At 47.7% G+C, this 20,980-nt stretch overlaps 1 protein-coding gene across 4 annotated transcripts in view; it reads right to left on the bottom strand.

Moving 5' to 3' along the window:
* Tox2 (TOX high mobility group box family member 2) overlaps window positions 1-20,980 on the bottom strand; it is a 124,747-nt gene that overhangs the window by 47,328 nt on the left and 56,439 nt on the right. The gene's annotated exons all lie outside the window — the stretch shown is intronic.

Genomic DNA, 20,980 nt, shown 5'->3' with positions numbered 1-20,980 from the left:
GTTAACTTGGCTGGCAAATGACTTTTTCTCCTTCGTTCCTCTTAGGTCAGGAAGCAGTATTCTTTCTATGCACTTTAGATTTTGTTGGCTGACAATCTGTTTAGGACTGTTGCATCTGGTTCACAAGTAAAATTGGCCTCCATTGTCCTGTCTCATGATGCCCTTGGTGGGTTTGGGTGTCCTAGTTGGTCTGGGGATTTATTCTCCCTTTTCCATTTTTTTTTTAAATATATTTTTCTATTCTTAGACTTAGCAGAAAAGGGATGTCTGAGTTGGAAGACAGATCCCGGAACCATCCAGAATTCAGCATGGAGGGACAAAGAAGACACGCATGTCACAGAGATCACATGCAGACATGACAGGTAAGAGTGGGTATGGTCATCCGTTCAATTGACATTCTGGAGAGAAGAGAATGAGAAAATGAGCCAGAGGAATAGCTGAAGAGGCATGAGAATATTCTGGAACCAAGGAAGGACACCAAAGGTACTGGTGAAGGTGAGGATGAACCTCAGTCAAAAAATATACATTTAGAGAAAGAAAAACTACAACAGCATGTAAGGAATAACATTTCTAACGTCTTGTGTGGTTAGATGCATCAAGTAAGTGTGCTCCCCTGGTGAGGTTACTGGAGTCGAACGCCGTGCCTGGTTCCCGGTAGGTGAGTCCTCCCTGTTTGATGGATGACGTCATGCGCGGTGATGTCATGAGCGGTGACGTCATGAGCGGGGACTGGTGGGTTTGGGCAGAGCCAAGCGAAGAGCAGAGAGCACAGGACGCCCACACGCCTGATCAGTGTCCAGGGCTTTCTCCTCGGGAACCCTCACAACCCCATGGGGAAGAGCCCTAGATTGCCCTTCAGAGCCACAGGAACCAGCTCTGAGAGGGCAAGGCCCTTGCCACACTGGTACCCACCTCGGGACCCAGAACCCACCAGAGTCTTGCTCACTGGCCCCCTCTGCAGGGCTATCGTGGGATTATCCCACAGCTGGGCAGACTGCGCCGGGGCAAGAGGCCACCTGCCTGCCTTCTTGCTTCACCACCTTCTTCTAGGTTCCCCTGTTGACATTTTATGGGCTCAGGCCTGAGCTCTCCTCTCTTCCTGCCCTACACTCTCTCCCCAGGTGGACCAATGGGTCTCAGCTCCAAGTCCCATTCAGCAGCCATGTGTACACCTCCAGCCTCGGTCACTCATTGGAGCTCCACAGGTGGGCATCTCAACACCACTCCACATTCCCTCTGATGGCCAGGGTGCCCCTTCTCCTACCTGCATCGGTGTCCTTCTGTCCCCCAAAATGACACTCTTCTCCAACTGTTAATAAAACCACAAATTTGGGACTCACACTGTCACCTCTCAAATCCAACGTAACTCCTCCAAAATGTCTTTAAAATCTGCCTGTTTTCCTCCGTCTCCACTGTGACTATCTCATCCCAGCCACATGCACACTCCTGTCCTGCCATCTTCTACCTTGACAATGACAAGGGCCTCTCTTACTGGTCTCCTGTGGCTCTTTTTTTGTCCCTCTATTCCCTTCCTGTAGTCAGAGTGGTCTTTAAAAAGATGAACATCTCACAATGTTACTCCCATTCTTGAAATGCTGATGGCTCTCCCTGCATTCAGGATCAAATTTCTAGCTCCAAATATAACTCTGTATGTCCTCCATGGCTGACCCATTCATTACCTCTATAATCACAGTGACCATTCCTGGCTCCAGGCCCTTACATATGTGTCCCCTCTGCAGTACTGCTCTCTGCCTGCCCCACACTTTCCCTTCATCTGATTCATTGCTGCTCATCCCTCACCAAGAGGTTGGTTTCAATGTCAGAAAGAAATCATGAAAGCAATCCCATTTATAATAGCCTAAAAAATAAACTAGTCATGAATCTAATCAAAGAGATGAAAGACTTCTACAATGAAAATCACAGAAAATTAAAGAAAAAAGATTGAAGATACAAGAAGATGGAAAGACCTCCCATGTTCATGGATAGGCAGAATTAGTATTGTTAAAATGGCCATATTATCCAAAGCCACTTACAGATTCAATGCAGTCCTCATCAAAACACCTACAACATTCTTCACAGAACTAGGAAAAACAGTCCTAAAATTCATTTGGAAGGATAAAAGACCCAGAATAGCCAAAGCAATTCTAAGCCAAAGAAACAATGCTGGAGGCATCACACTATGACTTCAAATTATTACTAGTGAGCTACAGCAATAAAAAGTGCATGGTACGGGCATAAAAACAGACACACAGACCAATGGTACAGAATAGAGGACAGAGACAAACCCACACATCTACATACACTGGAGAAAAAGCAGCCTCTTTAACAAATGGTACTGGGAAAACTGTTTATCCATATGTTCAAGAATGAAACTGGATCCCTATCTTAAGCCTTGCATGCAAATCAACTCAAAATGGATCAAAAACCTTGGCATTGGGCCAGAAACTATCCAACTCCTAGAAGAAAACATAGGGTCAACACTCCAGCATATAGGCACTGCAGTGCACCAACTTTCTCAGTAGGGCCTCCGAAGCTCAGGAAATAATGCCAAGAGTTAATAAATGGATGGCGTCAGATTGAAAAGGTTCTGTATGGCAAAGGAAACAAGTGGGAGTGTGATGAGAGAACCTTCAGAGTGGGAGAAAAATCTTTGCTAGCTACTCTTCTGACAGAGGCGTAATATCAAGAATATATAAAGAACTCAAAAACCAACACCAAATAACCAAATAACCCAGCCTGAAAAAATGGGCTAATGAATTAAACAGATACTTCTCCAAAGAAGACACACAAATGGTCAACAAATATATGAAAAAATGTTCAATATCATTAGCAATTAGGGAAATGCAAATCAAAACTCCACTGAAATCTCATCTCATACCAGCCAGAATGGCAGTCATCAACAATACAAATAATAATAAATGCTGGAGAGGATGTGGAGAAAGGATCACTTTTTACACTGTTGGTGGAATTGTCTGTTGGTATAACCACCATGGAAATCAGTATGGAAGCTCCGCAGAACACTAGGCATGGAACCACCATACGACCCAGCTATTCTGCTCCTCAATATTACACTAAAGAATTAAAATCATCGTGCTATAGCAATATGCGAATACCCATGTTTATAGCAGCACAATTCACAACAGCCAAACTAGGGAACCAGGCTGGGTGTCCACCGATAGATGAATGGATAAAGAAAATGTGGTCTATATACACAATGGAGTTTTATTCAGCCATAAAGAAAAATGAAATTATGTCATTTGCTGGAACATGGATGGGACTTGAGACCATTATATGAAGCAAAATAAGCCAAACTCAGAAGGTCAAGGGTCATGTGTTTCCTCTCATATGTGGAAGCTAGAGAGGAAAAAGGAAAAGGAAGGCGGGCGGTTATTGCATGAAAAGCAAAGGGAGATCAGTAGCATAGAGAAAAGGGACCAGCGGGTGGGAGGAGGGGAAGGAGGGCAAAGTGCCAAGGGGAATACTGGGCGAGTCATATTGTGGCATGTACGATGTGCCATCACAAATCCCACCAGCCATAATGCACCAATTAAAACAATCGAAAGTAAAAACAGAATTAAAAAAATAAAAGAGGTTGGTTGAACTGTCTTCCCTGATACTCTAGAGTAGGTCAGACCCTATACGGCACCCCAAGATTTCCCAGGATTTCCCCCTGGAAGTGCTCGTCAAACTTGTAGTTCACTGACTTCTGATGAACCTGTTTGTCACGAAATGTGACTTCTGCTTGCTGTACCCCATGCTGAGGCCAGAACCCAGGGTAAAGTCTGGCACCAAGATGAGCTCAAAGGCAATTCATTGATGAGAAGGCAAGGCCAAGGGCTGACCTTCAGGACCGCCCGGGGCAGGGGGACTGTGGTCTCTATCACACAGGAGGCAGGGCTGGGTGGTGGTTAGAGCCGTCTGAATCCCTGCTCTGGCACTTACTACCTGTGTGATCCGGGGCACATAACTCACCCTCCCTTTGCCTGGGTTTCCTCATCTGTGAAAAAGAGGGTAAGGACAGTAGTACCTAGAGGGTTGTTGCAAAGAGTGAGCAAACGAACAGTAAATGTGCAGGACAGGGCCTCCCCACAGTGAGCCATCTCCTGTTAGTTATCGCCACTGTCCTGACGTCCTCGCCTGGAGTTCAGGAGATGTCAAGTGGTATCCCAGGTACACAGGGAGTACAGAGCAGCTCACTGGCTCAGCACCCTCTCTGTGAATATCCCTGAGCAGGTGCCCCGGGTCTGTGCACAAGGGTTGATGTCTCTCTTCAGCAACTGGCTGCAGGTGAGAATCAGCTGTGGTGTCATGTTCCCCATAAAGCAGAGTCTCCCTGCCAGCCTTCCTGTCCAGAGTCACCTCCTCCTGGAAGCCTTCCCCAGTCCCCTGCCTATGCTAAATGACTCCCCTCCAGCGACTTCCCCTCCACTCCCAAGTAGCTTTGACTCCTTGACCTTTTGCTGCCTCCCTCCCCCTAGATCCCGGGTTTTGTGAGGGTAGGGGACGATCTGCTCCTAGTGCCTAGCACAGTGCTTGGCACCTGGCAAGTGCTCGGTCACATGCAGTAAGTGAGATGGAACGGCCCGGGCTGGGTGAGTGGCAGTCAGCAGATCTGAACAATGGGTAGCAGAGGGACTTACAATCTGTTCATCTGTTGACTGCCACCTCCCTCCCTGTCCCTCAGCATCCAGAACAGGTGCTGGCATGTGGCAGGTGCCCAAGGAATGCCAAGTGACTGCCCAAGTCCATTCTTTTCAGTCAAAATCTGAAACCTCCATCCACTGGAACTGGCCCAAGCAACCAGAAGCTTTTTGAAAAAATAAGCATATGTTGTATCAAAATATTGAAATAACACAATTATGACAATTCATTTAAAGAGGCAATTAGCACACTTAAAAATAAGCATGCAAACACACACATGCCTCCTCCAAGTGCAATCAAATCCTAAGCCCCTGAACACCCACCAACCTGTCCTGCTACTGACTCACCCTGAGTACCTACTGTGTGCCAGCCACTGCATCCAGCACTTGCATGCTCTTCCCATTTTATTATGAGTTCTACAAATCAGTGCCAATCATCTCCGTATTGCAGACACGGAAGATGGAGCTCAGAGAGAGGAGGTGTCACATAGCTAGTGAGACTAGAGACCCAGGACTTGTGACTCAGAATCCAGCATCTTCCCAGTCATCTCCAGGATTCCTATTTTCAGAGCTTGGCCACTCAACGGGGCCTCATGTGCTCTACAGAAGGATGCTGAGTTGTCCAGCTGCCAGAGCTCTGGTGTGTCCACAAGGACGGAGCATCTGTCGTGTTTTTCACACAGCAGTTCCAGGAGGGGAAGAAGGCTGAGGGACCGCTCTTGGGTCAGAGGAGGGCCAAGCCCCTCTCCTGGAACTCCTGGGAGGAGGCCACAGAAAGCACTGAATACAGTAACTTTCCAACGCAGCAGAGCAAAGGGGCAGAGGCAAGGCCTCTGGGCTTGAGGGTGAGCCTCCCCTCAGGAGGAGGGGAGCTGGAGAAGGTCCAGCGGGTCAGCAGCCAGCAGAGCCAGGAGCTCACGATCCGGCAAACAATCAGCATGAACTCAACCCTTACCACGGGAATGTACCATGTCAGATTAGTGAAGAATCCAATCACAAAAAGTAAAAACAAAAACATTCCTTTAAATAATCCTTAGTGGGAAAGTACTCATAGCTAGAACCTAGAGAATGAAGAGTGAATCTGAGAGTGGGATTCTAGAAAGAGCAGCAAGGTGCAAAACCTCCGTGGTGTATAGACTCCAAAATGGTCACACATGAAGTAACTGCAGAACAAGGATTCCTAAAAGAGAAGAGGTACCGGGCTGTCATGTTCACACTGACCCCAAACTAAGAATGGCAGAGTTTCAGCTAGAAAATGTGTCTTTCTGAGCAGATACAGCTTCATTATTTACTTAGAAGGAGATATAAGCATATTTGCTATAATATAACAAAAATATTTAATATTTATATTTGCTATAATATTTTAAAATAATGCATTGAGGTTTTCACATAACATTGATCATTTTAAAGAGAACAATTTGGTGGCAATTATTACATTCATTGTTGTGCAACACCACACCTCTATCTAATTTCCAAATATTTTCATTATCCCAAAAGAAGACCCTATACCCATTGAGCCGTTTCCCTGTGTTCCCTCAACCTCTGGTGACCACTGGCTTTCACTGCCCCTTTGAACTTACTTATTCTGGATATTTTCATGTAAATAGATTTTTTTTTAAGCACTGGGGACTGAATTCAGGGTTGCTTTACTATTGAGCTACATCCCTGGCCTCTTTTATTTATTTATTTATTTTTATTTTGAGACAGGGTCTCACTAAGTTGCCCAGGGCAACTTAGCAACAACTTGCTAAGTTGTTGAGGCTGGCCTCCAGCTTGTGGTCTTCCTGTCTCGGCCTCCTGAGTCACTAGGATTATAGGCAGGTGCCACTGTGCCTGACAGACGGAATCCTTGAATACAGGCCCTTTTGTATCTGGCTTCTTTCACTTAGCATATTTTCAAGGTTGATTGACATTCTCCTTAGTGTAATGTACATAAGGTTCAAGTGGCATAATATTTCTGAGATTTATAGCATGTATAATACTCCATTCCTTTTTATGGTCACGAAGTAGTCCCCTGTATGGAGAGAACATAATTTGTTTATTCATCCTCTGGGGACCATTAGGGCTGTTTCCATCTTTTGGCTCTCGTGAATGGGGCTGCTGTGAACACCGGTGGCCATGTATTTGTCTGAGTCCCTGTTTTCAATTCTTTGGGGTATATACCTGTGGCTGGAATTACTGTCAGGATAATTCGATGTTTAACTTTTTGAGAACCGGCCAAGCTGCTTTCCACAGTGCTGCCCAGTGTTACAGTCCCCCTGGCAAAGCCTGAGTGTTCCGACGTCTCCATATCCTCACGGCCAGCATTTATTCTCAGTTCTAGTGTGAAGTGATATCGTGTTGTAGTTTTCATTTGTATTTTCTGAAGTCCTAATGACATTGTGCGTCTTTTCAGGTGATCCTTGGCCATTTGCATATCCTCTTTGAAGAAATGTCTCCTCCAGTTTCTGTCCTTGCTTTCAATGGGGTTGTCTTTCTGTTCCTGACTGTGGCAGTTCTTTATGTCTTCTAGGTACTAGGCTTTGCAATTATCTTCTCCCATTCTCCTTTTCTTGATAACATCCTTGGATGCACAAAACATTTTAATTTTGATGAAGTCCAACTCATCTACTTTTTATTGCTCATGCTTCTAACAACATATCCAAGAAGGTATTGACAAATCCAGGATAATGAAAAGTTACCCCTAAGTCTTCATTGAAGAATTTCATATTTATGCTGTGGGTCCGTTTTTAAAAATATTTTTTATTTATACATGGACACAATATCTTTATTTTGCTTATATATTTTTATATGGTGCTGAGGAGGGAACCCAGTGCCTCACATGTCCAAGGCAAGCGCTCTGCCACTGAGCCACAATCCCAGCCTCCGTGGGTCCATTTTCAATGAACTCTTGGATATGGCATGAGGTAGTCTAATTTCTCTTTTCTTTAAAAGCATGGGCTCTTCAGTTGTCTTAGTGCCATTCGGTGGAGAGACTCTTCTTTCCCTACGATTGTTTCTTGGCACCTTTGTCAAAAGCCAACCAGCCTTAGATGTATGGGTTTATTTCTGGACACTCAGCTCTAATTGTCCATATGTCCGTATGCCAGTACATACAGTAATTAAGTGCCAAAGCTTTATAAAAATCGGGAAATGTGAGTCTTTTGACTTGTTCTTTAAGATTATTGCTGCTATTTAGGGCCTCTTGCAATTCCATATGAACTTGTGGATCAGCTTTTCCGTTTCTGCAATAAAGGTGAGTGGAAATTCGGCAGGGACTGCGCTGCAGCTATAGATCTCTAGAGCAGTAGTGCCATCTGAACAACATTAAGTCTTCCAATCCACAAGCACAAGGTGGCCTTCCAACGACTACTTAGGCCTTCTTGAGTTCCTTTCAGTCATGTTTTATAATTTCCAGGGTTTTGTCTCCTTGGGTAAATTTATCCCTTCACATTTCCTTCTTTTAGGTACTCCTGTATACAGGATCGTTTTCCTAGTGTCCTTTCTGGCACTGATCAATGTTGGTTTGTAGAAACGCACCTGATTTTTCCATGTCCATCTTATGCCTTGAAACGTTGCTAAATTCATTTGTGAAGCATTTGTCATAATTTTAAGGGGATGCAGAAATTACAAACCATTAAAGAAACAAAAGATAAAATAAAATGAAAGGAAAAAAGACTTTGACCAGACTTACAAAAACCATGAAAAAACAGGAATGAGCTATGAAACATGTTACTAAAGAACTTCTTAAACATGGCAGTATTAAGACCAAATATTAGGAGTTGCAATATATATGATTTCAATTGCATATTAAAAATAAAGATTTATATTTTGATTAAAATAAATGAATCCAAGCTGGGCACAGTAGCATATGCCTGTATGTAATCCCAGTGGCTCAGGAGGCTGAGGCAGGAAGATCATGATTACAAAAGCAGCCTCAGCAACTTAGCAAGGTTCTGAAGCAACCCATTGAGACCCTGTCTCTAAATAAAATATAAAAAAGGGCTTGGGGTGGCTCAGTGGTTAAGTACCCCTGTATTCAATCCCTGGTAGCAAAAATAAATAAACAAACAAATAAAAGAATCCAGTATATAACATTTACAATAGACATGCTGGGAATAAAATGTCATGGGAGGTTAAAGATAAACATGTTAATAAACAGCAGAGTAGCAAAATTAATAACAAATTAAATATAATTTAGGGGAAAAGGCACTAAAGAGACAAGGAGGAATACTTAAGTTGATAAATTATGTAACCTACTGTGAAGAAATGACAGACATCAACTTTTATGTAGATTGCTAAACCAGAGAAATTCAGAATGTAAAAAAATATCAGAAGTACAAAATCATAAGCCAAGTGAGACACGTTAACGTGTCTCTTCAAAAATCGACAAGTCCGTCCGATAGAAATAAGAATAGCAGATTTGAATGGAATAATTGACCTTGACTCATCCTAATATTTAAAGGATACACATCTGTCCCAAGTATCCACCAACACTACCAACACGGTCATGCATTAACTGCAAAGATGATCTCTAGCTTTCCAAAAGGTAGAAATGATGCAGACCACATGCCAAGATCTAAAGGCACTGACCTAGTTATTAACAAAAACAAACGAAGGAAACAAAGATGGACCAGAGCAAAGGCTGGGCGGCAAGGAGCCCCTCCCAAACACCAGGACACTAAGAGCCACCGTCTAAGTGACTTCTGGGCTAATGAGGAACCCACAGCTGAAATTTTATGAGAATAAGAGCTGACAAACCCAGGAGGAGAACAATGGAAAATGTATACCTTTTACCTAAATAAGTTTATTAGGAGACAAGAAAGACAAAATAAATGAACTTGGGAGTCAACTCAAGAAGGTAGAAATAGAATAACAAAATAAGCCAACAGTCAGTAGAAGAATCATAAAATAGAAAATGCGTTTTAGGTAAGAAATATAAAGTAGAGCTTTTTTTAAAAAAAAAAAAAGTTGGCAAAATAGCTAGCCACCAACAAGAAAAAAGAAGATACCAAAAAGGAATGACAAAAATATTGATTCTTTAAAAGCCATTGAGAATTCTTCTGTGACCCAGTATAAGACTGATTTTGAAAATGATTGTAATTTCCAATTTATTAATGCTATTGTTTAGTTCTTCTGAAGAACTCTTACTCTTCTTTTTCTGCTTAACCATTGGTTTCTGAGAGAAGTGGGTTAAAATTTTCCACTGTGATTTACCAACTTCTTGTATTTCTGTCTATTTTGCTTTATGTATTTCAAAGCTATGTTGTTAAGTATTTACATATTGACTGAGCACATCTGCTTGGTGAAACGTCCCCTTCATTATCTGACGGTTCCCTAGGTTAGCCCACTTCATGCTTGCTCAAGAGTCTCCGGCTTCCGTTTCTGACTACCATCTCCACTCCCACCCCAGCGAGGCATAGAGAAAGGCAAAGATTCGCTGAGGGGGCAAAAGGAGATATCACTATTTTCCAAAGCTTTTGGGACTCAAGATTCCAGCATGAAGAAGGACACAGCACCCTTCTCCCTGGAGAAGAGATGAGAAAGTTCTGAGAAAACCCCACGTGTATCCCCAGAGTTGAGAAGTTTAGAAGGACACTTACTAGTATTTGCCTGTCACTGAAAGATTTGGGGAGATGAAAGGGACACTACACTTAGTGTCCTGGACTGGCAGGGAAAGGAAACAGAGACAGAGAGAGGGGGAGAGAAATAGAGGGAGAGGGAGGGAGGGAGGGAGAGAACAAGAGAGAGATTATAGAGGGACTGGAGGAGCAACCTGCACTACATGGTTCGGCAAGGCAAGGCAATATGGGTTCTGGGAGGTCAAGAGAAGCCTAAAGACAGCGGCTGCCAAAGGGGTCTCACCGCGGTCTGATAGGACAAGGAGACCTCAGCAGGTGGTGTGACGACAGGTGAACCAGCTGCCGCGCGCACGGGCCACAGAGGTGAGCTGCAGGGTGATTCCCAGCTCACCTCACCTCCACCTCACCCTGTCCTGATCCGAGTCTCGGGCAGCCGCAGAGGAAATGGGCCCAGACCACCCCCCTCCCCACTGTAGGTTCCGGGGGCCATGAGCTACGGGGAAAGGTAGGGGCTCGGCCCTGAGACTGAAGTTATGATTCTCGTAACTGAAAATGCTCAAAAAGCTGCAGGATGGGGTGTGTGTGTGGGGGGGGGGGTTAGCCCTTGTTTCCTTGCCCCCCGTGGGGCCACCTGCTGAACCAACCCAGTCACAGCAATAGTACCTGATGCTGAGCCGGGACTCCTGGGTTCCAAATGCCCTCAATCTCCCACTCACTCCCAACACCCAAGGGAGACAAGGAAGGATACAAAGGCTTCGAGAAGGAAGCAGACCGTGTTTAAAGCAGCATTTCCATTTACAGAGGGGGAGACCGAGGTTCCAAAGGGCAAAATAACTTTAAAGTCCCACCGTTGACATTTACAAACTGAGCAGTACTGATGGCCTGAACCAGACCTTGCCCTACAATGTCCATGTCCATCCAGAGACCACACCCGTGAACCCTGGTCAGCCCGGGACGGTACTACCTCACCTCCTGTCCCAGGGTAATGTCTACTTTAGTGTGCTCTTTCACTCTATCACCTTTTTTTCCAGTGCTGGGGACTGAACCCAGGTCACCACACGTGCCAGGCCAGCACTCGACAACCGAGCTACACCCCCATTTTAACAAGAAAAACCCACGCCCTTTGAAGAACATTTCCACTGAAGGACAGCGGTACAGTTCAGTGTTCCCCAAGTCTGTCTTCAAAACAAGGACGACGGTATCCCACCCCAAACCCCAAACCCCGTCAACTGGAGCAGGGCTCCCAACTTATCACGTGGGCAGGGGTTTTATGAATTCTTCCAGGAATGAAATGCAATTCTGTCAGACTTGTCTGAGTCCATAATGACCGAGTCACATTAATCATCTTGGATAACACCCCTGTGTCACCCGTCCCAGAGACGTTTAATAGAATCTTTCTGATTCCAGTCGCGCAGTGCATGGGATCGGGAGGATTGCTACCCTCCTGACAATCAGCACAGTGACACTTCCTGATTGGCTTGGCCTTTGCCTGGACTGAAAATGCTTCTTAAAAAAATAATAAAATAGTAAGAGCCCGGACCTGGATAAACCCAGCAGGAGTGGGAAAAGCCATGGATAAAATCAAACTTGGGCTCTGGGGAGGGTGGGGGAGGGGCCGTGATCTTTCTACGCCCTTCTTTACAGGCAGAACCTCCAAGCCAGCAGGGGAAGCCCTCCTCGGGGGTCTGCCGGCCACGCTGCCAGCGGCGGTTGCTCTCTGGTGGCCCTTATCAGGGCAGAAGCTTCGTAGTGAGCCAAGGACAGCAGTCACGTTCGATATGAGCTTTGTTTACCAAAACCACATCTGGGAATAAACTCCGTAATCCCCACGTGTTCTTGCTCGGGACAATATCAGACTCACTCCAGGGCTCTGGCAGCTTTCTGGGGCATTCCTCTTGGGGGAGGAGAAGGTTCTAGAAAGATGAAGGCCTGGTGAGTGGGCTTTTGGGGGTCCTTGTTCATCAGGAAGGAGCAGTCCCAGAAGAAGTCTGGAGGTGACCAGGGGCTGTGGCGTCGGGATGTGACGGGATGCCGCGACCCAGGCCTCCCCATCCTGCAGTGGGGGGAGCGCCTTTTCCAGCTCATGGGGGGGTCGCTGTATTGGTTTGTTAAACAACATTTTGAAAACCACATATCCAGCTGCCTCTTGGACACTTTCCTGGGGCAACCCTCCTAGAGGAGGGCTCAGCAACCTTTTTCTGCAAAGACCCAGACAATAAACAGTTCTGGCTCTGTCTCGGCGACTCAGCTTTGCCACTGAAACATGAAAGTGACCGTCTGAGGTGTTGGCGCTAAGAGCACACCGGTGCGCAATGAAGCTTTATCTGTCAAAGAGGAAGGGGGTGGGGCGGGAGGCGGACTTAGCCTCCAGGCCATGACTTTCTGACCTGTCCCAACTGAAGGAGGAAAGTTAAAATGTCCCAAACCCTGTTCGCCACCATTGTTTCTCCACCTGGTGACTCAAGCAGAATCCTAGAAGGAGATTCATTCCGCTCTCGCCCTCAACTCCAGCCCCAATCAGCCGAAGTCCTGCCGGCCCTACCTGCCAACTGTGACCTGCCCACAGGCACAAATGACACTTCCCCCCAAGGACGTCCCCTTGGCCCTCAGGACACAGCGTGCAACCCTCAAGACCCTGTGTGAAGCACCCTGCCGCCCCCCAGCCTCGCTGACACCCCTTCACCTTCCCACTCCTGACCAGGCACAAGTCCCAGGACTCCGCTGACCCCTCCTCATCTTGCAGGTGGCAGCTGCAGCATCAACTCCCAGAGGGGCTTCCTGGCCCACCACAGGAACAACCCCTTTTTCCCATCACAACACTCTGTCCCCCTTGGGGCACTGCTCACTCCCGTGGTTGGTTTGCCTGATCCATACCTATCTCCTAGACCAGAGTGAAGGGTCCAGGAGGGTGGGACATTGTTCCATGCTGAGCCTGCAGGGCCTAGAGAGGTGCCCTGCCCAGCGCGTGGCAGAAAATAAAAAATATTTGTAGTGTGAAGAAGCAGGCATCGTCTGCAGCCACGCTCCCCTTGGCCCACTAGAGCCAGTGACAAGGACTCCCTCCCTGACATACTCAGCCAGGCTCCTGGAGTCCTCTTCTCTGCACCCATCCTCAGAGTGCCGCCTTTGGCCTGATAAGCCTGGGTCAGCATCCCCTCTGCTGACACCTGACCAAGTACCTCTAGGCAACTTCCCACCCTGACTCCCTTTTCCTGCCTTTGGCCATAATTCCCCAGCTGCCCTGGAGGAGCTGAGTTCAGCCCCCTCCCCCATTGCAACAGTCCCCACTGAGTGCAATGTCCTCCTGCGGGTTTAACTCCCCATGGTGCTATTCAGACTCCTGTCCCTCTGGGGCCCCAGTTCCTCTGAGGCTCCAAGGGCATCATTGCAAACTCAGGGTCTTTGCGGGAGGCTGTTCCCTCTGCCCAAGGTGCTTGGTTTCCCGGGCAACTTCTCATCTTCAGTCTCAGCCAGAGACTGTCCCTGAACGCCCAAACAAAGCAGGTCCATGGTAAGTTGTGCTTACCCAGGCGGGTACTTCTCAGTCATGGCACTTAGCACAGCCGGAATTATTTGTGAAATAGGTGTATATGTGTATGCACATGCAATTTGTGTGTGTGTGTGTGGTCTCGGGGATTGGACTCAGGGGCACTCCACCACTGAGCTACATCTCCAGGCCTCTTTTATTTCAAGGCAGGGCTTCACCAACTTGCTGAGGCTGGCCTCGAACATGCACTGCTCCTGCCTCAGCCTCCCAGGGAGCTGGGATTACAGGCGTGCACCACCACATCTGACCCTGTAAGATTATATTTTTAATGCTTACCTTCTCCACCCGACAGGAAGATAAAATTTTTATATCTCCAGGACATAGCCTAGTGCTGGGTACAGAGAGGAACCAAGTGACACTACTACAATTTAATTATTTAGCTTATTTATTCAGCTGATCTGCAGTGGTGGACGTTCTGCTTGTCTTGTCCAGTTTTTCACTTTGCAAACCCTGCAATGAATATTCTTGCTCTTACATCTTTGCACACTGCCAAGGGCTCCGGAGGGTCTATTGCTAGAGCAGAAGTGCTAGGTAACCACACATTACCCAGTTTTGAGCATTTAGCCCATCTGAGGGAAGCAGCTCTGGCTCGAGTCACCAGTGTCAGCCCTCTAGTTTTTAATGAAGCTGTACACGGGCTCCTGTTTTTATGCACAATACATATTCTGTGTTCTGAAGCGGGCATCCCTTTTGCCATTGTTCTATTGTCTTATTCTATGTATTTGAAAGTATGTTTTGCGTAGCATGTGCTACAAGTGTTTCTGCAGTTTGTTACTTGATCTTATGTTTTTTGGTTTTTTTTCCATACTAAGGGTTTCACATTTCAGTTAAAATTAAGTGTTATTATTGGATGATTTCCAGCTGTCATATCATGCTGAGAACTTGGCTTCCCCGTGCTGGTATTACCAAGATATTCAGCCATCACTTTTCCAGATATGGGCTTTGAACTTGGGACTGGCCGTGAGCCATCCTGGTACCACAGTGATTCCCTGTGGCAGCTTGGGAACAAGATCTGCTTTGGCTAACGTGCTCTAAGATGCTGGGATTTCCCTTTAGTCACTGAGGACAGTCAGGTCATGTGCAGCCAGAGGCACCCCTCCTGCCCACGCCTCAGGGCTGGGACCTTATGAAGGAAGGTGGCTGTCCTGCCTCATACACACTAACCCTTGACCCCGGCTGGGCTGCCCTGTCCGTCCACTCCCCATGTGGCTGGGAGCTGCTCTGGACCATCCAGGCCCTCACAATCTCTCCCTCCCTCTATTCCAGCCACATTCCTCAAACATGCCAGGCACAGCGCCCCCCCCCCCCCAGGCCTTGCTCCGGCTGTTCTGTCTATGGGAATGGTCGTCCCCCGACTTCCTCCCTCACCCCTTCAAGTCTTTGCTCACATATTCCCTTCTCGGCAGGGTTTTCCCATCACCTGTATTTGCAACTGTCCCTTGCAGGTAAGCTGTCACACCTGGTCCCTCTAGCCTGCTCTGTTGGTTTCCCCATAGAACTCTGACTTCCTAACATACAAGAGACTTGACCCTTTGAAAATAATCATTGAAGTTGGGCACGTTGTGCAAGCTCTAATCCCAGCATCTGGGGAGGCTGAGGCAGGAGGATCCCAAGTTCGAATCTGGCAAGAATCTGTCTCAAAAGTTTAGGAAGTTGAAAGAGGACTGTGAGTGCAGCTCAGAGGTAGAGTGTCCCTATGTTCGATCCCTAGTGCTACAAAAACAAACAAACCAAGAAATAAACGACAATTTTTTAAAATTATTACTTTTGCTAGAAACTAAGTTTCAGCATTTGGTCACTGACAGTGACCTTGCCCGTAGTAGGCCCTTAACAAACAGTTGCTGAACACAAGAATACGAGGCTGAACAAGGACTGGTTTCTTCCTGGCTCCATCTCAGCACCTACGCCATTGCTCAGCACACAGTAGGTTCTTAGTAAATATGTTTTCCAATGAAGACAGGTATGGATGAGTTCACTGACCAAGGTGCTGGGCCCAGCTCCGCACCTCCCTCCCTGCAAGCTCCAGGAAGTCAGCAACAGCCTTCCCTGAGAGCTGCTGCTCAGCACATCATTCTTGCTCAGTCCAGGAAGGTTTCCTGGCTCCTTGTCCTTATCTTGGAAATTGTCTTCCCATGAAGGTTTGAGCCCCAGCTCTGCCCCTGACAGGCTGTGCAGCCTTGGCCGAGGCGCTGACCCTTGCTGGGCCTCTGTATACCACCTGTAGAAAGAGGAAGTTGGGCCAATGGACTTTCAGACCCACATTGGACTCCAGCCCATGCCACCGGTTGGCAGGTACACCGGCAGACACCAGGCGGTGCTGCTTTTAAGAAATTTCCAAATTGATGAGTAGGCTCTCAGTGGTTTTTGTGCTAAAATAGCTTCTGGGAAAATTATGTCTATTTACAGCTTTTTTTTCTTTTCCATTTCTACCTTTGAAATCTACAGAAGGGGCATTGCCTAAAAACGGGCCACGCCAGCCGTCCCTGGAGGCCGCACTGAGGTTCTCAGAGAGTGGCTCTCATGAGGGCCCTGAAACAGCTCGGCAGGGAAGTCCCTTGGTCTGGGATGCTCTGGGGACACTGCCCTGCTCAGATTCTTCCTTTTGGAGCAGGGTCTCAGCACTGGTCTGGCATCAAGGTCTCCTGGGCCAGAGCCTGCAACCTCATCTGACACCAGCCACAGGGAGCCCCCAACAGCCCCCAGACACCACCTGCCCCTGAGTGTGCTGGCCCCTCTGCTCAGGCCACTGTTCCCCCAAGTGACCCTTGCATATCAACGGGACCTCCACAATACACTCCTGCCTTGCCAGGTGGTGGCACCAAGGATTGGGCCCAGCATGCCAGGTCTGCTCTGAGCAGCATGGAGCAAGGCCTGCTCCTTCTGCAGCATGGACCTGGTGCTCCCACTAATATGACCCAAACATCATCCCACCAGGGGGCTGTGACTCAGAGCTCATCCCCTCCCACAAGGTTATTGGGCACACACCCTCAGCCAGGCTTGTGCCAGGACTTGGAAAGTTCCCAGTGAGAAGAGGGTTCAGCCCCAGCCTCACATTGGTCTGTCCTGCTTTTCTACAGCTTTGTTCCAAAGACAACAGCAGCAACGCTGTGTAGCACTTACCACACTTAACACGTGTTCTATGCACATTTATGCATGAATGTGTCAGCCTACGATGCAGATGCATTATTAAACCCAGTTAGTGGAGGAAGAAACAGAGACGCCTCACTGTGGGCAGCAAGGCCTGGGGCATGAACAGCCCAGACTTCAACCCAGACAGACCATGGTCCAAATCCCAGTTCTGTCACATCCCAGCTGCGAGCCCTTGACCCCTGAGAGGAGGGGAGACTTCCCAAAGGTCACATAATAAGTTAGATTTACCTGGAGCCTCACACAGAACTTGTGTTCTGACTTCCAGTCCAGAGCCCCCAAACTGCAGCCACGTCCACCCTCCTGAGCACCAGGTCTGGCTGTGTCTGCATGGGCTGGGGTGTGCATCCCTGTACCTGTCCACACACAGTGCATGTGCTGTAAACGTGCACAAGTGCCTGTACAAACCTGTTTGTGACTGTGTCTCAGCATCTGTCTGTGTGTCTGTGGTTCATAGGAGCTGTTCACTCCCCCACTCAGTCCCCCGCTCCCTACTCCCACAAGACCCTCAGGGGCTTCCTAACCAACTGCGAAAACTCCATGAACATCACTAAGCAAATGCAGAGAAAATATTCCATTCGTATGCATGCACACACATGTGGGTATTGCCACAAAAGTCCAGGAACCAGGTGTGACTATTATCTCCATTTCTTCCCAGAGTCACACTGACATGCTTAATGTGTGGAGAGTGCACGTCACTAGGCATGCCCACGTGAGCACAGGGGCTCTTATACTTGTGTTTGTGCAAGAATGTGTCTGCAATAGTCTGTGTGTGTGTGTGTGTGTGTGTGTGCGTGCTGGGAGAAACTTTCACAGGCATCTTCAAGTTGACTATTAATAAGACTTTCTGGCACCAGAGCACAGCAGCACCCAAGCCACATGCACATGCACACATAGGCACGCACGCAAGCATGCACGCAGGCACGGGCTTGGAGATGCTTATGTTCTAACCATTTCCTAAAACTGCCCACAGGGGAATGGGAGTGAAGGCTGGAGCCTGCAGCTCGGAGCAGACCTGGGGAAGCCCCTGCACCTGATCCCCTGGTGCAAGCCACCGCCACTGCCACCGCACTCTCACCGCTCTCCACCCATTATGGAGCCAAAACAGTCCTTCCCCTCCCAGGAAGTTAAATGAATAGCTTCAAGCCCTAAAAGGCTGCTGCATCCACACTCCCAGGGAGAACACACTTCCCTGGTGATCTGATTAACACGAGATACAAATGGGACCTGGCTAGGCTCCTCTCCCTCCCCACCATGGCCTGGCTCTAAAAATGGAGACATCTGTGCAAACATGACAGCATGAATTTTTTCTCTCTTTATTGAAACAGAAGAAACCAACAGAAACATGCATGTCCTAAGAGTACAGCTCAATACATGTTCGCAAAGCAAACAGATTTGTGTAACCCTCTCAAAAGAAGAGAGAAAACCTTCCAGGACCCCCGAGGACCCTCAAAGCCCCTTTGTCACTACCCATCTCCTCCCAGTGAAACTGCAGTTCACACTTCTATCACTACCGATCAGCTGTGCCTGTTTGTGTGTGGTGTGTAAGGAGCATCATATAAAATGCCCTTTACTGTCCGGCTCCTTTTGCTAAAGAAAACGTTTGGGAGATGGACCTGAATTATTGCAGGTAGTTCCAAGTTGTTCACTGTTGTGGCTGGAGAGTATCCTGCCAGGTAGGGCTAATCTGCAACATTTATCCAGTCTACTACTGGTGGACATTTGGACCATTTCCAGTTTTGTTCTTTTGTGGGGGAAAAAAAAAAAGCTGCAAAGAACATTCTTTGACATGTCTTGGTGAACACATGAAGGTGTGTGTGTGGAGTGGAATTGCTGGTTGGAGACATAAATATTCAGCTTTTGATACCGAGCATTGGTTTTCTAAAATGGTTGTACCGATCTATGCAGCCCTGTATCAGGAACCAGTTCCTCCAGATGTTCACTTGATTTTTTTTTTTTTTGTCTTTTTTATTTTCTCCATCTGGTTGGAAAATTTTTAAAATGTTTCCCTCCCCCTCCCCCTGCTGTAGTCCTTCTCGCTATCTCCAACAATTATTTCTTCAAGTCAGCAGCAAGACATCACACAGTTAAACCACCAGCCACAACCCATCCACCCACGGGGCCATTGCAAAACGGAGCCTCATCTAAACGCCCTTCTGGTTTCTCTTCAGATTGTATAAACCTTTCACCTTTTACTAAAAGCCCTTGAGCAATTACGAGGGACCTTGACCGCAGGTTTTCCTGTGGTACTTTGAAGAGGAAGGTTCCATCTCATGATGCACAGCAAGATTTTCTCCAATCCCTCCCATCCATTTGCTCTCCAACGCCAACCTTGGCTCACTCGGCCCCCCCTGCCCTTCCTCTTCTCCAGGACCTACACCCCTTCCCCTGACCTGGGAGCTGCCCTCGACATGGAGCTTGGTGCCCCTGGGCATTTGTGTGGCACAGACTCTGCCACCTGGGAAAAGTACACATCTGTTGAGGCCCACGGTGCTGAGGGCTGGACTTCTGTTTGCCCAAAACACCAGCCTCACCTCCTCTCTCCATCCCACCCCAATTACAGGCACAAATATTCACAGAAAATGGAGTGAACGTTCCCCTAGCTCCTTTGCTACTTCGCCTTTCTTCCCTAAACTTCAAAGTCTAACAAAATCGCTTTATCATGCTCCGGTCCTCACCCACACAGGCCCAGCCAGGCCCCTCGCCCCTACTTCTGGGTGTGTGCACTGACCTATAAGGTGATATTACCACTCCCACTTTTCAGAGGTGGAAAGCAAGGCTAAGAGGGGTTTAGCCATCTGGCCAAGGTCACACAGGCAGAACGGGGCAGAAGCAGGAGCACTGGAGCCCAGAACCACCATCGACTCACCAGAGCCCTGCAGAGCCAGGAGGAGGATGCCAGGCCTGGCAGGGCACTGCACCATCAGGGCCTTGGGCAAAGTGGGTGAGACATGGAGACTGTCTGTGTGGACCCCAGAAGGCCTGTTAGTGTTGTGAGCCGTTGAGTCAAGAGCCTGGGCAAACCAGGCTGGTCAGAAGGTGGCCGTTGCTGGGTGAGGAGGCTTGCTGGTCTCCAACAGGCTAGAAATGATCCAGAGGCATCTGTCACTAGTTTTGTGATTTCATGGGTTTTTTTTTTTTTTTTTTAATATTTATTTTTTAGTTCTCGGCGGACACAACATCTTTGTTGGTATGTGGTGCTGAGGATCGAACCCGGGCCGCACGCATGCCAGGAGAGCGCGCTACCGCTTGAGCCACTTCCCCAGCCCCTTCATGGGTTTTTTATTGGCACATTTTAAAGCAAGATAGTCCCTTTTCAATCTCAACCCTCAACCATCTGATTTTCATTGGCTAAGATTGCTGATTGCACGTGACATCTGACTCCTGGGCCCACCAAGTCCTGGGCGTGTGACCTGGGTTTTTCCATCTGTAGCAAGGGTATTAACAGCACCTCGGGCTAACTGCCATTTGCCATGTACCAAGCACCCAAATAATCACTTTGGGTATAAATGCATCTTATTTACTCTAACCTGAATCACTGCGAGGGATTTCTAAAGTGAAATTGAAGTCTCAGGAAAGGGGGATTAACTTGCCCAAGCTCTCCCAGCCATGAAGGGTCGACGAGACTAGATTTTCTATTTTCTCAGGTCATTCCCCATACCCAGCCAACCAACAGCATTTTCTTGTGACTCTGGTTGACTGGAAGGTCACTCAGTCATTGTCCCCACCTCCGGGCTTCTTCTTTACTGGTGGGACTCAGTCAGGTGAGGAAGGTCAGTCTCTGGCCTTTTGAGAGGTTAAACAATCTGGTCAAGGTCATACAGGCACTTGGGCAGGGGTGGAGGAGGCCAGCCCTGGGCCACCAGCCGTAATCTGGAAGGTCCCTCAGAGATACCTGTAAGAGCCCATCGACAGACACAGAATCCTGGACCCAGAGAGAAGAAATGACCTGATCAAGGGCACACAATGGGAAGGGCTGCAGAAGGCAAGACTCAGCCTCCTGACCCTCCAGAAGCCAAGAGCCAGTGCCATTCTAGAAAGTTCCTCGTGTCAACTCATTTCTTCTTAGTTATGGCTGTGAGCTC

Source organism: Urocitellus parryii, chromosome 6 (assembly GCF_045843805.1).
Source record: "Urocitellus parryii isolate mUroPar1 chromosome 6, mUroPar1.hap1, whole genome shotgun sequence".
Classification (NCBI taxonomy): domain Eukaryota; kingdom Metazoa; phylum Chordata; class Mammalia; order Rodentia; family Sciuridae; genus Urocitellus; species Urocitellus parryii.
This window is presented reverse-complemented; position numbering and strand designations above follow the sequence as displayed.